Here is a 25,002-nt window from a genome sequence, read left to right on the forward strand (position 1 = left end):
CAGACCTGCCACAACCTTTGTTTCTTGCCTCTGAATCTTCCATAACTACCTCATCCCCACAGAATATCAAAGTCCAGATCTGTTCAGTAGTCCAGATGTGGCCTTATTAAAGCCTTATATAGGAGAACAATAACCTCTCTATCCATGCTTAGCTGCATATGACTGAGAATTAAATTTCAGAATCTCTTAGCAATAATTAATGAACAAAATTATATTAAACTTTACACAGCATTCCATTGTGTCGGAACAAAACGTGGGTCAACCTCATCCATTTGCTAAACGCATATCCTATTTTATTATGAAGATAAATTGCATTTAAAGTTTGGTACCGTTGTTTGCTTCAGATTTGGAAACAGTGGCACATATTCAGTGATATATCAGTTAGCTATTTGCATTGCGCCTAAACAACCAAGGCTATAAGGTGAGTGTATTATATCTGCTAGCCCGTTTGAATGTTATACGTTTTCTTCAACAACTGTATAATCTAATGTGCTGTTTTGGTTACCTATGCAATATACCCTCTAAATCTCAACTCCCTATCCACAATCACACCGAAATTCCTGGCCTCATCAGTTTCCTGCAGTTCAGTTCCATCATAGTACAGAACTGATCTCTTCCCAAAGTGACCTTACACTTAGTCACATTCAACTGGCAGCCATTTGCCTTTGTCCATACTGCTAGTCTGTTTTAGTCTTCCTACAGGATCTCTGTATTACCTTCATTTGCCATTGCGCTTTCCAGTTTAGCATTTTAGCATCATCAGCAAATAATTGAATATTTCCTGTCATATCATTTCCTTTATCATTAATATACAAATTAAACAACAGAGGACCAAGTACTGAGCCCTGTAGCACACCACTGGTCACTTGCCTTCTCCTGGAATCGATTTCTCCATTAACCACCCTCTAATCCAAATCACCAGATTCTTATCCATTCTCATTTGCTCCAATTTATTGCAATAAAGTTCTATGTGGAATCCTGTCAAATGTGTTTGCGAAGTCTAGCCATATCACTGAGTAGCCATTTCTTCAGCAGAGCTGACTGGCACTGGACATGTCCACAGGTGGTGGATAGTAGAATGGTCTCCAGATATGGAAGTTTGCTGAGATATAAGCAGAAGCCTATCTCTGATGAATAAGCAGTTGTGGGCCAACAGCAATTGTCACTAACAGAGTCGGCAGCTCTGTTCAACTTAAAACCTCACAAAACCCTAGGACAGCACCATGTCATGGTGAGTGAGCGCTGCCAGAAAAGCATTTGCCCTAGTAGTGAGCAGCAGCACTACCAGTACTGGTAGCACTGCTGGAAGTCTTTAATGGCTACATCTCTGTGAAGTGGAAGGAACCTGTCTACTTAATTTTCCAAGACTAAATAACATGGAAAGTGAACTAAAGGATTTGCCAAGTAAGGGAAACCAGCTTTCCTGAGAATTGGAAAGCTGTCCCAGTTTTGCAGGGTCTCTCAGGCCATCAACTAGCAAAATTCCTGCAAAATAGGTACTTGGAACGTGAGATCTATGAAGCAGTGTGGAAAACTAGAAAATTTAAAGATGGAAACGAGATGAATGAACATTGATATTCTTGGAGTTAGTGATATAAGATGGCCAGATACTGGAGATTATAGAATGATCTACTCAGTTCACCAAATGATAGCAAGTATTGGATTCCTGGTAAATAAGAAATTAGGACATACGATTAAAACCATTTGGGAATATAATAACAGAATAATTCTTATTAAGATTCAAGCAGAACTAAGAGACCTAGCCCATATATAGATATGTATACCAATAATAAGATACCACAATAAGGAAATAAAGTATATGAACAGATTGAAGAAGTATTAATAAGAGTAAATGATCAAGAAAATTTGATCATGATGGGAAATTGGAATGCAGTTGTTGGAGAGGGAGAAGAGAAGATTATTGGCAAATTTTGACTAGGCCAACAGAATGGAGAAAGACAAACACTAGAATTCTGTAAAAGCCACAACCTAATCTAGCAAATACATTATTTGAACAACCAAAAAGTTAAATCTACCAAAAAGAAGAATATACATGGATTGCACCAGGCAACACAAAACAATAATATCAATTAGACTGTTATCATTTAGAAAAAATATCATAATCAGGTGAAAATATGTAAAAATTATCCTGGAATAGATGTGAACACTGACCATATCCCAGTCATCGTGACAAGTCATTTATGATTGAAGAAATCATACATAAACAAACCATACGAAAAAATAGGATATAGCTAAAATAAAAAAATGATATAAATGCCTGCAAAGACTTTAGAGAAGAAACAGAAAATTAATAAATTCCCAGAAGCTACATGGAAAAGAAAGTAATGAAACATGGGAGGGGTGCTTAAGGGTCAAAGCTATATAACTGAGAGGAGACTCTCCACATAGCCTTTAAAGGAATGTGGAGAACCGACCAGGGCTTCTGACCTAATGTCAAATCCTCACCTTCTTGTGGTGCACCCTGTTGGGTATCTACCTGGATACTGAACGAATGAGGATGGGCTGACCATTTGGGATTTAGCCAACCAAATTTTATTCTTATTGGCTTAAACTAAAATACAAAATTATGGTACAACAACAAAATTTCATGCCAGCTGGTGCGTCGCCCGGTTAAACAAAGCCCCCCTGGGGAAAACTGTGTTTTTGCCAGGGAACCTGGGCGAACAGCGAAAAGTCTACTGGAAAAAGATCAGTACTGGTACTGTCAACATAAAAAGCCTGAATGGCAAAGATATAGAGCTAGCTGTGGGAATTAGATAAGTACCAGATCGACATATTAGGGGTGACTGAAACAAAAAAGACAAAAACTGGTGAGATCTTTCTGAGCAATAAATACAAAATGTTATATTCAGGCATTGACAATAAAGGAAAAGAAGGAGTAGCCATAGTATTCAACACTAAACACAAGGTTAATCTTCTTGAATGGCAGGCAGTGTCCAGTAGAGTGATGTGGGCGAATATGAGAATGAGGAACTGGACAATGATGAGACTTATTTTTGCCTATGGTCCCACAGAAGGTTCTGCTAAGGTAGAAGTGGAAGAATTTTTTGATGCTTTAGAGAAAGCAACTGACAAAATGAAATAGGAAAAGTTGGTCCTTGTTGGGGATCTAAATAGCAGAGTAGGCAGTGATTGTCAGATATACAAAAATAAAAAATATATTGAAAAAATTTGGAGAAAAGAGCAAAGCTAATAATAATGGCAAATACCTGTTGGATTCTGCTCAGGACATGGACTGGTTATTACTAACACCATGTTCCAACATAAAAATGTGCACAAATTCACATGGAGAGAAGAGGAAAGGAATAAGAAAAGTCTCATTGACTATGTTATTGTTGATAGTGATGTTTTCTCCCTGGTGCAGGAAGTTGTTGCAGCAGCGGCTGCTTTTCCTAAAGAATTTCAAGACTGTGTAGAACAAGGAAGTTATCCTCCTGATCTCATTTTTAATGTTGATGAGACTGGACTCTACTGGAAAAAATTACCATCACACACCTTCATTTCCTTTAAAGAACGTTCCGCTCTAGGTTTTAAAGCTGCAAAAGATAGACTTGCGCTTTTATTGGGTGCAAATGTCTCTGGAACTTTGAAGCTTAAAACAATGTTGGTGTACCATTCACAGACACCGTGCGCCTTCAAGGATCTAAAAGACATGCTGCCAGTCTATTGGAAATGGAACAAGAAAGCCTGGGTACACAAGATGTTTTTATAGATTGGTATATAAATTATTTTTGTCCTACCATGCCTCGCTTCTGTAAAAAAAAAATGATTTGCCAGCCAAGGCATTGCTTCTCTTGGATAATGCTCCTGGACATCCTTAAAACCTTGCTGAAGTAAGAACACCATTGGATTTCAAAGTTGTTTATATGCCTGCAAAAACAACATCGCTTTTGCAACCGATGGATCATGGGATTATCAATCTTCAAAGCCTATTACTTCTGTATAACATTTATGAAAATGGTAAGAGTCTTGGATACTTCAGGAAAAACTATTAAAGACTATTGGTGGTCATTCGATATTTTGAAGGGCATTAACAACATCAAGTCAGCTTGGAACAAAGTGTCAGCAAAGTGTTTAAAAGGAACAAAACTTCTTCCAGCATTTATGCACGACTTCGAGGAATTAGAGCAAGAGGAGAACGTTATTGATGATGTTACCAAGCTTGCGCGAGAGGTGGGATTGGATGATATTACAGCTGAAGATGTGACAGAAGTCTTAGAGAGCCATGATAAACCACTTTCCAATGAAGATTTAAAAGAATTAGCCGAACAATTAAGTTAGCATCCAAAGGAGGAGAAAGAAAACGAAGAAGGTCCTCTGAGAGATATAAAAACGGCCGATATACAGTGTATCCTTGCAAGCATAGAGACATTGACTGGTGAATTCTGCGAAATGGACCACGATTGGGAATGGAGTGCGAACGTAAAAAATAGTGTAATCGCATCTATTCAACCTTACACTGAACCCCCTTAAAGAAAGTAAAAAAAAATCTAGGCAGTTAACACTGGATACTTTTTTCAAAAAAAATGCAGGTGATCCGAAACAGGAACTTCAACATAGGAATATGTAATATCTTTTCAAAGTTTCATATTTTTTGTATATAATTTTGTTTTGTTTTCGTTATTAATAATTTTATTTTAACAAATATATATGTATGTATTATCAAAGCTTTAAATATAATAATATTACACATACTTCATGTGCATATTTTTTGACTGCGCAGAACATGACTTTGTACCTCCCATTAAAATTGATTTCATTTTACGCCGATTCGGTTTACGCCTGTTTTTTCAGGAATGGAAGTGAGACGTAAACCGAGGGCTGCCTGTATACAAAAACAATTCAGAGAAAAGATAAAGACACTCAGCATGTTCAAGAGTAAGGATGGAAAAGTGCTAATTGAAGATCATGAAATAATGCAAAGATGGATGCAATACACTGAAGAACTTTGATATATAGAGGAGAGAAACTAGATAAATCACTCCTAGAGGAAGATGAGAAAGGACCACTTCTCTTAAAGTCAGAATTTGATAAGGCTCTTAAAGAACTGAAACAGTCTAATGCACCAAGAATACACCAAATCATAGGAGAAATTTTACAAACTCATCTAGTGTTCGTAAAATTTCTCCTGGACTTTGGTGTATTCCTTACTCCATGGAGGGTGCAGTAATAATAATAATATAAAATAAAATGATCAATCAGATGTGCACAACTGAAGAAATCCCAACAGATTTTGAGAAAAGCATTATTTTAACAATTCCAAAAAAAGCCCGAGCACAAGCATGCAAAGATCACGATATGTTAAGACTATTACCCCTAAAATCTATTGCTGTATTGAAAGAAAAATAGAAAGCTTACCTGATGACTCATTTGGATTCAGAAGGAATAAAAAGACAAGAGAAGCTATACTAACTGTCTGACTGATCATAGAAAAAAAGCACTTAGAATGAACACATCCATACTCATAGCATTCATTGATATAGAGAAAGCTTTCGACAACATTGACAGAATATAATGTTCAAAATCATCAAAAATCTGAAGATAGATTACAAAAACTAATTTATCAACTATATAAAAAATCAAAGGGGATGTTTAGAGTTCAAAGCTGTATAACTGAGAGGAGACCTCCAAGGAATGCAGTCTTTAAATATAGCCTTTAAAGGAATGCGGAGAACCGACCAGGGCTTCTGACCAAATGTCCAATCCTCACCTCTTGGTACACCCTGTTAAGTATCAACCTGGATATTGAACGAATGAAGATGAGCTGGCAATTTGGGATTTATCCGGTTGTTCTTATTGGTACAACAAAATGATGGTACAACATTGACAGAATTTCATACCGGCTGGGGCATTGGCCAGTTAAACAAGGCCTCCCCTGTTGTTTTTGTCAGAGAACAGGGCAAACAGCAAAAAGTCAGCTACAGGAACAAACCCTAAAACACACCCCAACTCAATATCATCAGAGTACAAGATCAGTATTATCAACATAAGAAGCCTGAATGGCAAAGAAATGGAGCTAGCTGAGGAATTGGATAAGTGGCAGATCAGTATAATAGGGGTGACTGAAGCAAAACTGGTGAGATCTTTCTGAGCAATAAATGCAAAATGTTATATTCAGAAAATGACAATCAAGAAAAAGGAGTAGCCATAGTATTCAACACTAAATATGAGGATAATCTTCTTGAATGGCAGGCAATTTCAAGTAGAGTGATATGGGCAAATATCAGAACGGGGAACTGCACAATGAGACTTATTTGTGAATATGGTCTCAGTGAAGGTTCTAGAAGTGGAGGAATTTTTTAAGGCTTTAGAGAAAGCAACTGATGCAATGAGAAAGGAAAAGTTGGTCCTTGTTGGGGGATCTAAATAGCAGAGTAAGAAATGATTGTGAGACATACAAAAATATTTTGGGAAAATTTGGTGAAAAGAGCAAAGCTAATAATAATGGCAAATACCTGTTGGATTTCTGCTCAGGACATGGACTGGTTATTACTAACATAATGTTCCAACATAAAAATGTGCACAAATTCACATGGAGAGAAGAGGCAAGGAATAAGAAAAGTCTTATTGACTATGTTATTGTTGATAGTGACGTTTTCTCTCTGGTGCAGAACACTAGAGTGTACAAAGGGTTTGAAATTGGAAGTGATCACCATTTAGTTTTGAGCAGGATAAAATTGGATTTCATATTGAAAAGAATACCGTGTAAGAAAGTTTTAAAGCGAATAAAAGTTGAGCAGCTCTCAGATGTGAACTGTGAATTGAAATATGCAAACGTTATTCAAGAAAAAATGAAAGAGTTTGAGAACAAGAATCAAACCTTGGAGATTCAGTGGCAAGCTCTGAAGAAAACATTGAATGATTTAGCCAGAGAGGCATGTGTTGAGGTTGTCTGCAAGGATAGAAAAATCAGAACTCCATGGTGGACACAAGAAGTTAAAGAGCAGTGAAGGAAAAGAAGAAGGCATATCAAATGTTCCTGGCAAATAAGTCAGTTTTTCATATTGAAAAGAATAACATGTAAGAAAGTTTTAAAGCGAATAAAAGTTGAGCAGTTGATTTATTTGCCAGGAATATAAGAGACAAATGTAAGAAAGCTAAACACTGTGCAAAACTAGCTAAACAAAAGTCTTGGGAAGACTTTGGTAAGAACAGAAAATAAATATCAAGAAGGTGGTAAGATATTCTGGCGGTTGTTAAAGCTCATAAATGGAGGAACAAGTGCTGTAAAAAGAATTTAAGATGATAAAGGTGAAAAAAAAAAGATATTTTTGATGTATGGAGTAATCACTGTGAAAAATTGCTAAATGAAACAATCAGTGACAGCACAGTGGTGAATAACACTGGCCAGACATGTATTCATACTTGAAATAGAAAAAAAAAAGCTATCAATAGCCTGAAATGGGGAAAGGCAGCTGGAATTGATGATATTTGACCAGAAATGCTCAAGTATGGAGGTATAAAAGTCTTACAGTGGCTGCACTGCATAGTCCAGAAGGTCTGGACAGGGGGATGAATTCCAGATGATTGGAGTAGAGCTCTCATATAGTACCCATATATAAAAAGGGAAATAAAACTGAATGTGAGAAAATCTGAGTTATTTCCCCACTGACTGTTCCTGTTAATATTTATGCAAGTATACTTGAGAAACAGGTGAGAAGGATCGTGGAAGGGAAACTTGGTGACGAACAAGCTGGATTCAGGCAAAATAGAGTCTGTCAATATCAGATTTTCATTTTATAACAAATAGTTGAGAAATCATGGGTATATAACAAAAATCTGTATTTAAGTTTTGTAGATCTGGAAAAGGCATATGACAAGGTGCCAAGAGAGAAGCTCTTTAAAACACTACAGTTATATGGTGTCAATGGGGTATTATAATAAGCAATACTTTGTCTTTATTTGAGTTGTAAGTCAGAGTTAGAATTGAAGAAAGTACAGGAAGATGGTTTAATGTTAAATCTGGTGTCAGACAAGGATGTACATTAACCCCCCTCTGTTATTCATTATATATATGGATCACATTATGAAGGAAAGTGGTATTAAATCTGATATCAAAATTGGAGATGTTAATGTCAGCTGTTTGTTTTATGCGGATGATGATATACTTCTAAATAAATCTGCTACAAATCTTCAATATTCCCTGTCTAAATTGAATAACTGTTGTAATAGATATGGTATGGAGGTCAGCAATAAAAAGACAAAGACAATGAAAATAGGAGAATCGTTGAAAATGTCAACTGCGTTGTGAACGGAGAACCTATAGAACAAATAAAACATTTCAGCTACTTAGGTATGATTTTTAGTGAAGATAGTAAATTAAATATGGAATAGACAACAAGGTCAACAAAGCTGGTATGGTAGGAAGTCAATTGAATAAATTTATTTGGAATAAGAGAGAAATTAGTCAAAAGACTAAATTAGCTATATACAAGACAGTGTTCAAACCAGTTTTAAGTTATGGATCTGAGAGCTGAGTTAGAAGTAAAACACTTGACCAAAGACAAAACACTTCAAATATGAGCGTCCTGAGAAAGAGGGGAATGAACAGATGGCATCAATGGCAATATCATATTAAAAATGAGGATATTAGGAAAGAACTTGACATTGTTAGTATCCAGGAATATATTAGCAGAGCTAATCTCAGGTGGTATGGTCACTTAAACAGAACAGGAGACGATAGATTAGCAAAACAAGTGTTCTCTGCCAGGTTGGCAGGAAAAAGACCTAGAGCAAGACCAAGATATAAGTTTATTGATAAAAAGTGGCTTTGAAGAAATATAAGATCTGGCAATGTTGAAGCCTTGACAGGTAACAGATTGATTTGGAGGAAAATTGTAGATAGGAAGTTAGTAATGATGTAAATTTTTCATGTAGTACTATCATATCCTGTACACCCCTTGAGAATAAATGTCAGGAATTTAATGATGATGATGATAAAATTTAAAATGCAGTTATAGGAAAATGAGGGAAAGAAACTAAAATAAGAAAGGGCGTTAAAATATGATGTGGACTGTCTCCATTACATTTTAATATTTACATCTAAGAGGCTATAAAGGAGTTCAAAGGAAAAATGAATAGCAGAAGTTATAATACAATACTATTTGCAGACAACATAGTCTTAATAGCTGAAATTGAAAAAAGAGCTACAAGAATCACTTGCAGAGATGAATAAACTTCTAAATGAAAGATGCACGATGAAAATTAATGAGAAAACAAAAAAAAAATCATGAAATGTACCAGGGATGGAGAGCAAATCATAAATTTGACAATAGATGGGAAAAGGTTATTTCAAGTAAAAGAATTTACCTCCCTAAGAAGCCTAATAACATCAAATGGGAAAAGTGAGAGATATGTGAGAGCAAGAATAGCACAAGCAAAAAAGGCATTTAACAAGAAAAGAACACTATTAACATCAAAGAGTATGTCATTGAGAACAAAGAATCATTTCATTAAATGCTTTATATGGAGTGTGGATCACTACAGATCAGAGATGTGGCCTTTGTGCTGAATGCTGAAGATCACATGGACAGAAAGAGTTACAAATGAAGAAATGTTCAGGAAAGCAGAAGTAACAAGAGACATAGTACATATATTAGAAAAAGAGGAGAAATAACATCATAGGACACCTATTAAGACACTCAGACTGGATTACAAATTTGATTGAGAGAATGATGGAGGGAATACCTGGTAGAGGAAGACCAAGAACCCAATACTTGCATGACATCAAAAATGGACAAAGCTACGAAGGAGTCAAACTTACAGTGCTAAACAGAAGACCACTATCAACAGCCTATGCTACCCGCCAATCAATAGTTGAGGACAGAAGAAGCAGCCATTTCCCTTATCCAACTCCATTGTCACTCGATTTCAAAAAGTAAGGCAAATTACTAAGGCAGGACCTATCCTTCATCCACCCAGTCCTGAATTCTGTCTTTCTTTTCCAATACCTTAACCACCACTCCTGAGATGCTGATATTTCTCCTATAATTTGCTACTTCTGTCTTAGAGCCTTCTTTATGCAGTGGAACTATTTTGTCGTCTTTCCACCCTATTGGCACCTTCCCACTACTGAAGATTAAATTAAATAAACTTGGTCAGAGGAGCTGATAATTCCCTTGGTTCTGATACCTCCCCACCATTAGCACTTTTTAAAGTCATCCCTTCATAGTCATTCCTCCTTTTACTTGCTACATAGTGAAAGAACTCCTTAGGGTTTCTTTTGGCTTCATCAGCCAGAATGCACAGGCATTTTGCCTATGCCTTATACTGCTCATGAGCATGCTAATCACCTTTTTCTTTATAATCCCTCTACAGCCTTTTCTTGGTGTGCAACTCCTGATTAATGAAGCTATTCATCCATCTAATTCATACTTGATTATTGTTCTGAGTCTAGGTATACATTCAGATTCTGCTTTCTTCAAATACTGCCTTGACCACCTCTCATTCACCAATAACATCTCTTCCCCTCCAAATTCTTATGCCATTGCTCTGCTGAAAGCTGTCGCCTCAGCTTGTCATAATCACCTGCTTTGTATCCACATATATTCCTTCTCAATAGTAAATTCTCCATGTTTAGTAATCTCCCAAGTCAAGATTACATGACATCACTTTCTCCAAGTGGAGACAGCATAGCTAGATTGGTTAGCATTAAGTTCTCTAATGCAGTGATTAGATCCAGCACTCTTGAACCTCATGTCCCTTCCATTATATGGGCCTTAAGTAATTATCTCTCAGCAGCTGTATAAATTCCATTTCCTTCCCTGCCTATGACCATTCCTCCTCCCAATCTATGTTCCCCCTGTAATAATTAATATACTTGTACTCATTGTGCTAATTTGTGAGTACATAATGAGTTCTACATTCTGCCATATATACCCCCTGGATTATAGCTGCATACAATTACATATTTAGTTTGTTTGTTTGTCTCTTTCTCACACCAGATTGCTTCAAATGAACTGTCTTCGGAATCCCTGTCTCCTGATGCATTTCTACTCTTTTAGGCTTTAATTCCTCTACTATGATTAGCAAAATCTCCTCCCTTCACCATCCTGTTCCTTCTGCCCTCTCTGAAGACACTATATCTCTTGCATTCTATTCCTATGACTATATCATCCTCGGTCAACCATGTCTCACTAATGCTTCTAACTTTTGGCCAAGTTATGCTAACCAGTCCCCAAAACTCCTCAACCTTATTTCAAATACTTCTGACATTAGTATACATAAGCTGCAATACTTCCTTCATCCCATAACCTCCCTTACACCTTGTGTTACTTAGCCAACCAAATTTAAGAACCTGGGGGTGCTACATTTTGCATCATGTGATCACACTCCCACTAAATTGCCTGGATCCCCCTAAACATTCTAATTTCTCTGGGTTTGTACTTCTGAACTCTCATTGAACAACACTTTCTCAAGACTCCTGATAGCAAATACATTTAGATGTAAGCTATCTACCTTATATAAATCCTTGCTTCCTTCCATAAATGCACAAACTATACACCATTCTTCCTGCACAATCTCCTGCATAATGTCATGTTAATATTTGATTTTAAGTCATTTAATAATGAACATAAGTTTTGTTGCCAACTAGATTTCAGATTCAAAGTCTGTGTTATTCTGATAGTCAAATAGGAAAAGTCATGCAAAATTTCTCTCTCCTTACACTCATTCACAGACAGTGCACTCAAACCCATGACAGCCCATTCCATTCATTCATTACTCTTCAAGCAAAAAGTCTAGTCTTGATTTTCCTACTAACCTGTGATTAGTCAAGGTGTCCTTGGCTCAACTTCTATGAAGTTACCACTTCCCCATTGCACCGTAAAAGTGCATTGAAAAATGTCTCTTGCCTCTATGCAATAAAACCTCTTGAGCAACTTAAGTTTCTATCATAATTCCTTTCTTCTGCCTCTTAACCAACTTTTGTAATCTCCAAATCTTCATTCGGTCTTCATAGAAAGTATTATTCCATAGACCTGACATCTTCTTGGTCATCTACCTCGGGATCCTCTCCACTACTTACTCATTTCCAAGATACCAGGTGACTAAATCAGAGCATAGCAGTCCAAATGTGGTCATATCAAAGCCTTATAAAGAGGAAGAACAATTTATTAAATTAAACAATTCTTATTTATCTCTGACACTCTGCTACATTGAACACTGTGGCCTTATCCTTTTCCACATTATCATTTTATTTTTATCCAAATCATCCTGCAAAATCTCTACATCATTTTTATTACATTTGCCCTAACCAATTTAGTATCATTAGCAAACGGTTGGATATAACCTTTGAAATTATCTCCAGTATCTTTAATGTACAAAATAAATAGTGAGCCAAGCCCTGCAGCATAATACATCACCTACCATCTCTTTTATTCCTTTCTGCTATATACTATCCTTTTGACATCTGTCTGTCAGCTATCTTCTCGTCCATGTCATGAGCGTCAAATGAATGTGTTTGTCCAAATTTTTAATATTAAGTATGCAATCAAATTTCATTTCACAAATTTAAAAACTTTTTTTTTTCCAGCTATTCTACTCACTGTAGGTTTTTAATAGATTTCTGTATGGTATCCTATTAGATGCTTTTGCAAAGTCCAGCAACATCATAGGATAGCCATTCCCTTTATGCGGTTTACTTTATTATATAAAGCAAGTAAATTACTAAGACAAGACCTCACAAAGCTGTGCTTCCTCTTATAGAATATCATAGTCTAGTCTACCTATTCCTGAATTTTGGTCTTGACTGTTTTTTCAATAACCTTAACCACTACTCCTAAAATACTGGCAGGTCTAATTGTCTCTCTCTCTCTCCCTTTGCATCTCCCTTATGCAGTAGAACAATCTTTCCTTTTTTCTGCTCTGCTGAGAGCCCTTTTTGGTGTTGAGACTTTAAACAGCCTGTTCAGGGGCACTGCCAGTTCTCTTGCACTTTCTTCTAATAAGTGGGCTGATATCTCATCTAATTCCATATGGCTACATCCACATTGAGTTCTGCAATATCCTAAGTACCTAAACCAGTTTATCTATCTCAGTTCTTGCAGCAGAAGTATATTTTACATCAATCACTGCATTATGTTCATGTGAATGATACATCTTGTAAAGTAATCACTTGACTCAGTAATTCAACTATTTATTTTGCTTCTGTCACTTTCTAACCATCAGCATTCATTAAAGTTATTATCTTTCCATAATCATTCTTCCTTTTACTCACCACATAGAAAAATAATTCTTCAGACTTGCCCTGTCAGTATCCTTTCATAATTTCATTCTGTATTCTCACTATAGAGAGAATTCAACTTAGTTGGGTAGCCTTTGGAAAATACAGTGAAACACTCAAAGGAGAATTTCAGTCTGTTCTAAAAGAAAAATATTCAGTACTATATACTTTCAATCATGACGTATGAAAGTGAAACATGAACTTTGACTAAATAAATTAACCAACAAGTTGAGGACTACCCAGAACAAAATGCAAAGATCATTGCTTTGTGTTACTCTTCAATATAGGAAACACAATACTTTGGTCAGAGCACAGACAAAGGTGAGAGCCATTGTAACAGCCATTAAAAGATCCAGATAGCAATGGGCAGGTCATATTACAAGAAGAAAAACTCCAAAATGGACAGAGTTTAAATCTGAATGGTATCCCAGAGATATAGGAAGACCATAGAGATGGTAGTAAGATGACATTAAAGAAATGGCTGGAACTGATTGGCACAGAAAAGCTCGGAGTAGGGTAGGGCAGGGTATCCAGCATTGGACAGAAAATGGCTGATAATGACTATATTTTTCATCTTTCTTGTCTGTAATGTACTTTGTACTGTTCATGATCATCATACTTCTTATATCTTATATTCCCTCCACATTTTGTTGCTCATGCTTAATGATACTATTCACCCATTTAACTCCCACTTTTTTTTATTCTCTTGACTTTGGTATGCATCTTGATTCCAAAAGAAGGCTTGTGACTAGTGGTGTGCCACAGGATGATGTTCTTGGATCACTATTGTTTAATTGGTTCATTAACATTTTTAAAACACTTAAGGAATAGAACAACGTAGTTAAGGATATAAATTAAATTAAACTTTAATAAATATTTTCCGATATTTCGGCAATGTCACATTGCCATTTTCTAAAGGAACTTACACAAAAAAGTTACGTGCACGTAGGCACTACAACACAGAAACTGGGAATGAAGAGATGAAGCTATTGTTCTCCTAACAGTCCTGATGGTGCCCTCTAGCGGGCTAAGTAGGTGTTGTTCTTGGCCGTTGGGCTGAAGGTCTGCAGATGTAGGCCTCCCAAATTTGGGGCAGTCGCATACAACCAAATTTGTTGAGGTTTGGAGAATTTCTTAGGGCTGAGGCTGATTCCATAAAGAGTCTTTCAAATTTGTATTTGCTACATTGTATCACTGTAGCTTTCTTCCACCGTATTCTGTGGTGTGTATCCAGAGCATGGTCTGCAAGCCCAGAATGACTGTATTTGTGAAAACGGATGTAGTCCTTGTGTTCCGAAATTCTGATATTCGCTGTCCTGCCTGTTTAGCCAAAGTAAGACAGTTTACAACTGCAAGGGACCTGGTAAACACCAGGTAGGTCTAGGGGAAGTGGTTGGTCTTTAGTGGAGCGGATAAGGGATGCCTTTTCTGTAAGGTTTGTAACAGGAGGTCAGGTCATGTTTTTTTAAGATTTTGGTAATCTTTTCCGAGGTGCCTCGGATGTAGGGAATGGTGATGGATTTAGAGTGTTTTAATAATGCATAACCAACGTATAAGCCTGTCTACGAGAATCAACATCATCCACGAAGATACAATCGCACGGAAGGCCTGCCAATATGGTAAATTGAAATTCAAGCTGTCTAGACAATTAAATCGTCTAGCGTTCCTGAAACGCTGCCCGGATAATAAAGTAATCCCGAACTGTGTAAAATTTAAGCACCGGTTTGTGTCACAAAAAGCTCTCCGAATATATAACCGCGCTAGCTACGCATTGCTACGCGAACAAATCACCGCCATGCGGTCGCTCTTAGCGGACATTAACGAAGCTATTCGTGCCGTCGAAGATGAGCTTTCGCACACTTTGAACCACGAACTTTGGTCAATTTTACATGACGTCTCATGTACCGCTGCCAAAAAAGAATTTAAAAAAATACGAGGCCGACAGATGAAAAAGTTCGAAAAATTAAAAAAGAACTCAACCATCTTTCCAAAACCTGCTACCAACACGGTAATCAACCTTTCTTCAGTCACCCTGAAGCCTGAAGCTCTCAACGCGCTATCACGTGGACACAACTTCGCCATTGCTCCCAATAAAATACCTAGTGAGGATATTATGATCCAGATCGAGCGCGGAATCCGCCACCTTCCACATCAAGTCGCCAACAGTGTAAGACTGGATGTAGCCTGTGTCCTTTCCAAAGCAAGACCACCAAAAACCAACATATAAAGCAAGGAATATAAAGCTCTACAGGAAATGAAGAAGAATAAAGAATTAGTTATCACCAAAGTGGATAAGGGAAATGCAACTGTAATACTTAACCAAAAGGACTACACAGGTGAGCTGAATGCTCTCCTATTAGATCGGGCCACTTACCTCCCTATCAATTACAATCCCACCAACTCTCAAATTAGAAAACTTCACAGGCTCCTTAAGAGAGTCACTTCTTGGCCTGTAGAAGTTACCAACAGATTAAAGCCATTTAACTCTATACCCCCCCCCTGTATTTACGGACTCCCAAAAATACACAAAGAAAATGTGCCATTACGTCCCATAGTGGATGGCATTGATTCCCCCACATACAAATTAGCTAAACATTTGGCCAAAGAGCTCACACACTATACTGGCAACACACCATCACACATAAAAAACTCAGCCCATTTCAAAGCCAGCATAGAAAACCTTACACTCCAACAAACTGACATAATGGTCAGCTTTGATGTGTGATCTTTATTTACAAATGTCCCACTCAAGGAAACTTTAGAGCTAATCCAAGCTAAATTTTCTCCCGATATATCAGCCTTATTTCAGTTCACAATGAACTCAGGCTATTTCGTTTGGCAGGGAAAATTCTACAAACAAATAGAGGGGACAGCCATGGGTTCACCACTCTCCCCACCCTTGGCCAATTTCTTTATGGAGACCTTTGAAGAAAAAGCCTTAGCCTCTGCCCCACAAAAACCAGCCATATGGCTCCGCTATGTTGATGATGTGTTCGCTATTTGGCCACATGGCTCCGCTACGTTGATGATGTGTTCGCTATTTGGCCACATGGCTCTAAAACACTTCTCTCCTTCTTAATACACTTAAACAACCAACACCCCAGAATCAAATTCACTCTGGAAAAAGAGGAAAACAACAGCCTCCCTTTCCTAGACACACTAGTCACCTGCCAGCCTAATGGATCCTTGGTTTTCTCAGTTTACAGAAAACCCACCCATACAGGCAGATACATTCACCAACAATCCCCCCCCCTCACAACAATATGGAGTAGTGAAAACACTATACAACAGGGCTAAACTAATCTGTTCAAACGACTTGGCCCTAAACACTGAACTAAATCACATCCTCAACACTTTCTCAGCCAATGGCTACCCCCCCAAAAAAATCCAAAAAATATTAGATCCTACAAACCACAGATCCCTTCCCCCCCCCTCACAACAAGGATTACTTTAAATCCATCACCATTCCCTACATCCGAGGCACCTCGGAAAAGATTACCAAAATCTTAAAAAAACACGACCTGACCTCCTCTTACAAACCTTACAGAAAGTTGGCATCCTTTATCCGCTCCACTAAAGACCAACCACTTCCCCTAGACCTACCTGGTGTTTACCAGGTCCCTTGCAGTTGTAAACTGTCTTACTTTGGCTAAACAGGCTGGACAGCGAATATCAGAATTTCAGAACACAAGGACTACATCCGTTTTCACAAATACAGTCATTCTGGGCTTGCGGACCATGCTCTGGATACACGCCACAGAATACAGTGGAAGAAAGCTACAGTGATACACCGTAGCAAATACAAATTTGAAAGACTCTTTATGGAATCAGCCTCAGCCCTAAGAAATTCTCCAAACCTCAACAAATTTGGTTGTATGCGACTGCCCCAAATTTGGGAGGCCTACATCTGCAGACCTTCAGCCCAACGGCCAAGAACAACACCTACTTAGCCCGCTAGAGGGCACCATCAGGACTGTTAGGAGAACAATAGCTTCATCTCTTCATTCCCAGTTTCTGTGTTGTAGTGCCTATGTGCACGTAACTTTTTTGTGTAAGTTCCTTTAGAAAATGGCAATGTGACATTGCCGAAATATCGGAAAATATTTATTAAAGTTTAATTTAATTTATATCCTTAACTACATTGTTCTATTCCTTAAGTGTTTTAATAATGCATAACCAACGTATAAGCCTGTCTACGTGGTTCATTAACAATATAGAAAAGGATCTGAGAGGAACTGTTCAGATTTTTGCCGATGATGTGCTTGTTGAATTTTTGGGAAAGGTTAACAAAACTTAGAGCCAATCAATATGTAATACTGTATGGTTTTCCAGGAATTAGTTTGTGTTACCAGAAAGTAACCCACTCCTGTTCCTGTTGAATAGATATATTAAGTAATTCTTAATTTATTAGCAAAGAAAGATAAACTGACTTTTAGATATCTTGAAGGTATGCTTTCATTGCCATGGAAGCTCAGTAATTGTCCAAACATATCAAGAAATATCTTCATAGAGAGCAGGTATACTTACCCATAAGACTATGAATGCTGTACATTGTATTTTCAGCTCTGGTTCACATTAAAGCCTACTTACTGTCTAATAAATGAAAAAAATTCCAGTAATCTGTATTTGTCATAGTACTAGCAATTAACTTGTTTTCTGGGGATGAATAAAATAGAGGCAATATAAGCAAGCCTGCCACCAGTGGTATGCTGAAATCACAACGGCTGTCTCCAAAAAAACTGCTAGTATCTCATCCAGAAAGTATAGGGGAAATAAATAATAAAAAAATCATTAAATGGTAAAACTGATAAGTAAGTTAAATTAATAAGCTCTGTCAATTGTTTTTTCTAATTATACTTATGGGTCAAAAGTCTCTATATCCAGTAAAAAGCTCTGCTAATAAAATTAACAGAGCTTTTTCCCTTAAGCTATGCACAACTGTTTAGGCTACATTGACCGTTATATTAATTTTGCAGTTCTGATTTTTGTGTTTTTTCTGTAAACAAGGCATAATTTTTAGATATATGAAGAGCCAAAGGCTTCAATTCGGCGACATATAACTTGTTTAAGTTAACAGATATTACATCCCATATAGTTTCTTAGCCAAATAAGAAACTCAAAGAGTTTAATGCCGAATATAGTAGAAACTATATAAAGTTCGGTGATTCCAAGCGTAAGCAAATACCTGGATACTGCAGCAACTGACCCTAAAGGTAGTGCAAGCTAAGGCAACTCGTGTCAAAGGTGGAGCAAGTTCCGATCACTATTTTTGATATTTACCCATAATGTGAACTTAGCTCCTAGGAGCTGTATTATTGTTCGACATTATGAGAGAAGGTCACTACCCAGACCGGTTTCAACCTTATGAATAAGTAAAGCCGTCTCTAAAAATTCGGACGATCCCTAGGCCACTCAATCGTGGGCAAAAGACCGTCCATCTCAGCGTTGGCTCCACTCAGTGATGGCCTTCCACCCACATGCCACCACTGAGCAGAACCTCTCAAATTCCAAAGAAAAGCATTCACCGACAAAACCCCTCAGCAGGCCGTGCCGGAGAACACTCTCCCCAGAGACTCAAATTGCTCCCTTAAGGCAAAAACCTTAAGAGAGCGAACTCATAATGGCCCTCACTGGTTTCGACCTTTATTGAGGTCTTATCAGTGGGAGCCAGGCTGTCTCATCAGTGAGTAGGCAGACCTAGTTAAAATAAAATATCAAGTGTCTAGTGAACAGAACTTACAACCCTTCTACGAGTTTTGCCATGAGGTGTCCTAATAAATTATTAGATATATGAAGAGCCAAAGGCTTCAATTCGGCGACATATAACTTGTTTAAGTTAAGGGATATTACATCCCATATAGTTTCTTAGCCGAGTTCACATTATGGGTAAATATCAAGAATAGTGATCGGAGCTTACTCCACCTTTGACACGAGTTGCCTCAGCTTGCACTACCTTTAGGGTCAGTTGCTGCAGTATCCAGGTATTTGCTTATGCTTGGAATCGCCAAACTTTATATAGTTTCTACTATATTCGGCATGAAACTCTTTGAGTTTCTTATTCGGCTAAGAAACTATATGGGATGTAATATCCCTTAACTTAAACATAATTTTTAGTTTTATAAAAACAGTTAGTAGCAAAGAGCTGAATAAGAAGAAAAGAAAAAAAAAAAGGCAATGTGTTTAACTTTAAAAATGTATTTTTTAGATCAGTTAAAATTCATTTAAGTTATACCTCAGTAAATCTGCATGATCAGGCCATGAAAACAGTATATGGATACCTACATGCACTTGGAAAAGATGTGCTTGAATTTTGTTATGATGTAAGAAATATTTATAAAGGCTTTTATTCAACTGAAGGTGAGTTAGTGGAGAGAGAAACTTCCCTCCCAGAAACTTGAGTTTTTTTTTATGAAAAGTAATTAAACTGGTTATACATCAAATTAACCCAGAAACTCATTTATACATATTAGAACTTCATCAGTTCTAGAACTATGGATTTTGCAAGTAATATTATAATATTACTTATTATAATTAATTATATATAATCTTATTATTATATATAATATAATAATAAGAGAGCAGTGCTTCTGGTGCACAATAATCTTTGAGTCAATGTGATTCTTTCATAATTTAAAAAAAAAAAAAAAAAAAAAAAAGCAACTTTACATTTGTGGTGATTATCAGTCTTAGGAAATTGCCTATTAGCATGCACATTCACAAGTGTCTCACAAAAACCATATGCAGAATTAGTTGAATATATTGGAAACATTACAATATTTGCTGACATTACTACCATCAGAGATCTTTGAATGACAAAAACTTCCATCATAAATCATGTTGAAGAAACTTGGACTCAAGTTACTATGTGATTTCATAGGATTCCTGGATATCTTTTATAAGGTAAAATGAATTCTAAACTATCCAGTGGTCTTGTACATGAAGGCTTAAGCTTGCAAAGAAGATGATACTGATGGCTTAATCAAATTTCTCTCATTTAAGTAGATTGTGAATCTTCCACAATTGACAAATGTTAAGCAAGAGTGAGGATAAAAAGGAGGGTGAGACTACCACCATTACAGTTTCATGACATAACTATTAACATTGAAAAAGTTTAAAACCTCATATAATCTAGCTAATTCACTTAGTGGAAAGAGACATTCAAGCTGCTTAGGGAGCTGAGAGTAAAATTTTTGGACAACCAAAGAATAAAGCTACACAAAGTAAAATCACACATTCTTCAAGAAAACTGAATATGATCAGTCAGCCAACTTTCATTATTAAAGTATTACATAGTCATTTCTCGCAATCTAGCAAACATATAGAGACAACAGTGAATACCTTATCATCATCAAATTTTTGATATGTATCCTCAGAAGATGTACAGGATATTATGATAACACCACATGAAAAAGTTAGATCATTACTAGCTTCCTATCAGCAATTTTCCTCAAAATTAATCTGACAACAGATTAATTTTGAGGAAAATATAAGATTACCAGATCTTATATTTCTGTCTTCTAAAGCACATCTTACACTATCACTCCATCTAGACCTTGGTTGTCGTCTGGGGCCTTTTCCTGCCAACCTGGCAGAGAACACTTGTTTTGCTAATCTTTCCTCTCCCATTCTGTTTAAGTGACCATAGCACTTGAAATTAATTCTGCTAACACTTTCTAAATTTAGATTCTAGCAGAATCTTAAATAACAAACTAATGAAATATTCCGAAAACTTTATTCTAGAGGTACAGAATGGATTTAGAAAAGGACGATCATGTATAGACCCAGCCTTTTGCCTAGAATTAATAATAGAGAAAAGAAGAGAATATAATTTAGAAACATATATTGCATTTATTGACTTTGAAAAAGCATTTGACAAAGTTAAAAGAAACATATTATTTAACATATTAAAAGAAAGACAAATACCAAATAATATCCTAAAAGCTATCACAAGTATATATGAAAATAATCAAATACAAATAAGATTAAATCACGAGCTATCATATACAAGAGAGATAAACCAAGGGGTCCGACAGGGATGTTCTTTTTAATATCTACTTAAATGAAATAATAATAAAATGGAGTAAAAATTTACACCAAGGAATTAAACTTTCACCTACAGTTAACTTAAACACTCTCCTCTTTGCAGACGACCAAATAATAATTACAAATTCTGAAGATAGCTTACAGAAAGCTATTTTAAATCTAAATGAGATATCCAAAGATTATGGTATGATAATATCAACGGAAAAATCAAAAACTATGGCCTTTAAAGGACAAGATCCAGCAAGAACTAAAATAGTAATAGATAACAAGATCTTAGACAGGTGAATTCATTTAACTACCTAGGATGTATGATCACATATGAAAATGAAAAAGATATGAACGTAAAAATTGCAAAATATTTAAAAATAACAGGTGTAATTAACTCTATATTTAAACCAAACCTAGTTCAAAAACAAACCAGGCTAAAAGTATACAATACATTAGCCTTACCGGTCTTAATGTATGGAAGCGAAATCTGGACAATAAAACAAAAAGACAAACAAAGATTAACAACAGCAGAAATGAAGTTTATGAGAAAAACTGCAAAGTATACCCTATTTGATCACAAAAGAAACGAAGATATTATGAAAGAATTAAACCAAGAACCAGTAATAGAAAAAAATTAAAAAATATAAACATAAATGGATGGAACATGTTCAAAGAATGAAAACAGAAAGATTACCAAAACATGCCTTAAAGTACAAGCCATTAGGAAAAAGAAAACCAGGACGTCCTCTTAAACGATTCAACGATGACTTCTAAGGCCGGAACAGGCCATGCTAGGCCTAAATCCTTGATACGTATGATGATGATGACTTTCTAAATTCTTTCATAATAATATGATACTGCTATTAATGTCATCTGTTCACTTCTCTAATCTTAGAACTCTCATACCTATGGCCTTAAGTCTTTGATCAAATATTCTAACCTAGTCTAAAATCCATAAGTTAAAATTGGTTTGAACACTGTCTTCTATACAGCTAATTTAATGCTTTGATTAATTTCTCTCTTATTCCATATACATTTATTTAGTTGACTTCCTACCATACTATCTTTGTTAATTCTGTTGTCTATTTCCATATTTAATTTGCCCACTTCACTAAGAATTGTGCCTAAATAGTCAAATGTTTTATTTGTTCTATAGGTTCTCCAATCAGGGTGCAATTGATGTTTTCAATATTTCTTCCTGTTTTCATTGTCTTTGTATTTTTATTGCTGATTTTCATACCACATTTATTACAAGGTGACAATGCAAACACATCAGTTAATAATAAAATAATCATCATAATCAGTTTCCTGATATGCAACATCCCAAGAAATGTTCAGGTTACTATGACAGCACTACATGATTAAGTTTACATTGTTATTAATTCTCCTATTGCATTATTATTAATCTCACCAATTTTCCTCAAAATCAGTCTATCACTTGTGAGAACTTTAATATTGTCATGGCTAACGTTTCATGCTTCTAAGCCACTTTTGACTGAATCTATCCACCTAGACCTTGGTCTTCCTCTGGGTCTCTTTCCTGCCCATTCTATTTAAATGGCCGTACCACCTTAGATTAGCTGTGCTAAAACATTCCTGAATGCTAACAATGTCATGTTCCTTACTAATATTTTCATTTTTGATATGATTCTGCCATTGATGCCATTGGTTCACTCCCCTAATTTTTCACAGACCCCTCATATCTATGATCTCTAGTCTTTGATCAAGTGCTTTATTTCTAACCCAAATCTCAGATCCATAACTTAAGACTGGTTTGAACACTGCCTTGTATGCTATTTAGGCACAGTTTCACTAAAACTGTACCTTAATAGCTGAAATATTTTACTTCTATAGGATATCCATTCAGAATGCAGCTGAAGTTTTTTATGCTCCTACCTATATTCAGGTTTTTGTCTTTTTTATGGTGATTTTCTTGCCATAAATGTCACTAACTGTTATTCAGTTTAGTGGGGAAATCCTGGAGACTTGCATTAGCTGTAGTTATGAGTACATCATAAGAGTGGAGATAATGTGCATCATTGTCTTACCCCTGATTTTACATTAAACCATTTTCCTGTATTTCCTTCGATTCTAACTGCTGACTGACTACTTAAATATAGACTATGTATTGCTCTGTATAATGTTCCATTCACTTCATATAATTGAAGTATTTTGAAAAGCTTTTCTCTGGGCACCTTGTCGTATGCCTTTTCCAGATCTACAGAACTTATATACAGATCCTTGTCGCATTCCCACAATTTCTCAATTATTTAATTTAAAGTGAAAATCTGATTTTGACAACTTCTGTATGGCCCGAACCCAGCTTGTTCTTCTCCAAGTTTCTCACCCACAATCTTTCTCAATCCTTTTCAAGTATGCTTGCATAGATCTTACCTGGAACACTTAAGAGAGAAATTCCTCTGCATTTCTCACATTCAGCTGTATTCCCTTTTTTTGTAGATGGGTACTATGAGAGCTCTACTGTAATCTTTAGGAATTTGACCTTCTGACCAAACCCCACTACAAAGCTTTTATACCTCCATACTTAAGAATTTCTGGTCGAATATCATCTATTCCATCTGCCTTTCCTAATTTCAAGTTTTTGATAGCTTTTTCTCACTCAAGTATTGAAATATTACTCCTCTTTGCATTCCCCTTGAAAATTTTCTAGTACGGTTCTGTCACTCTCTGGTTCGTTTAATAGTCTTTCAAAGTAATAACTCAAGACATCTAGGATATCCTTATCTTCGGTTTCATGTCATCTTTATTATCTTTAATTCTTTTTACAGTACTCTTTCCTCCATTTCTAAGCTTTTTCAGTGGCCTCCAGAACATTTTGTCACCTTCTTGGTATTTATTTTCCATATTCTTACAAAAGTCTTTCCATGACTTTTGTTTAGCTACTTTATTTTTCACTGTATTCTTTTAGAACATTTGCTGACTTATTTTCTAGGAACTTTTGGTTTCTTCTTTTCCAAGACTGCTTCTTTGCAAGGGGGGGGGTCTGAAAAGTTCTCAGCCTAACAATGAAAAAAACGAATTTATAATTTCAAAATGATTTTTATTTTTCAACATAATATCCTAAATACATTTATTCCAGCAATGCTCCAGCACCATTACCCCCGTCCCTGTAGTGGTTCCTCAGTGAGATCTACAAAATACCCCTCTACAGCAGCAATCATCTCTTGATTTGAAGTAAAACACTGACAGTCGCTTCTTCTGAACCTTGCCAAGGTCACTAGACACGACTATTGCGCACCCAAGTTTCCACCACTCTCACATCCCGATAGTACTGTAGTCACCTCACCAAAAGACAAGGCCAACTTATTGAACACTTAATAACCTATTATTTAATCTAATTCTTATTTAACCTTATTTTAACTTATCTTATTTAAACAAATATAAAAGGGTGGTCTGAAAAGTTCTCGGCCTTTTTTCTTCGAATCAAGAGGTGATTGCAGCTGTAGAGGGGTATTTTGCAGATTTTATTGAGAACCACTACAGGGACAGGATAATGGCACAAGACTAATATATTTATTCCAGCAGTGCTCTTGTGCCATTATCCTGTCCCTGTAGTGGTTCTCAATAAAATCTGCAAAATACCCCTCTACAGCTGCAATCACCTCTTGATTCGAAGAAAAACGCTGACCAGCGAGGAAGAGTTTTAGTTTTGGGAAGAGATAGAAGTCAGAGGTAGCCAAATCTGCAGAATAGGGTGGATGTTCCAA

At 36.3% G+C, this 25,002-nt stretch overlaps 1 protein-coding gene across 1 annotated transcript in view; it reads left to right on the plus strand.

Moving 5' to 3' along the window:
* Nucleotides 1-25,002, plus strand: part of LOC150103866 (U6 snRNA-associated Sm-like protein LSm2) — a 122,146-nt gene that overhangs the window by 44,811 nt on the left and 52,333 nt on the right. The gene's annotated exons all lie outside the window — the stretch shown is intronic.

The sequence above is a fragment of the Typopeltis vanoorti genome, chromosome 8, assembly GCF_054136105.1.
Source record: "Typopeltis vanoorti isolate ZY-2024b chromosome 8, IOZ_Tvanoo_1.0, whole genome shotgun sequence".
Classification (NCBI taxonomy): Eukaryota; Metazoa; Arthropoda; class Arachnida; order Uropygi; family Thelyphonidae; genus Typopeltis; species Typopeltis vanoorti.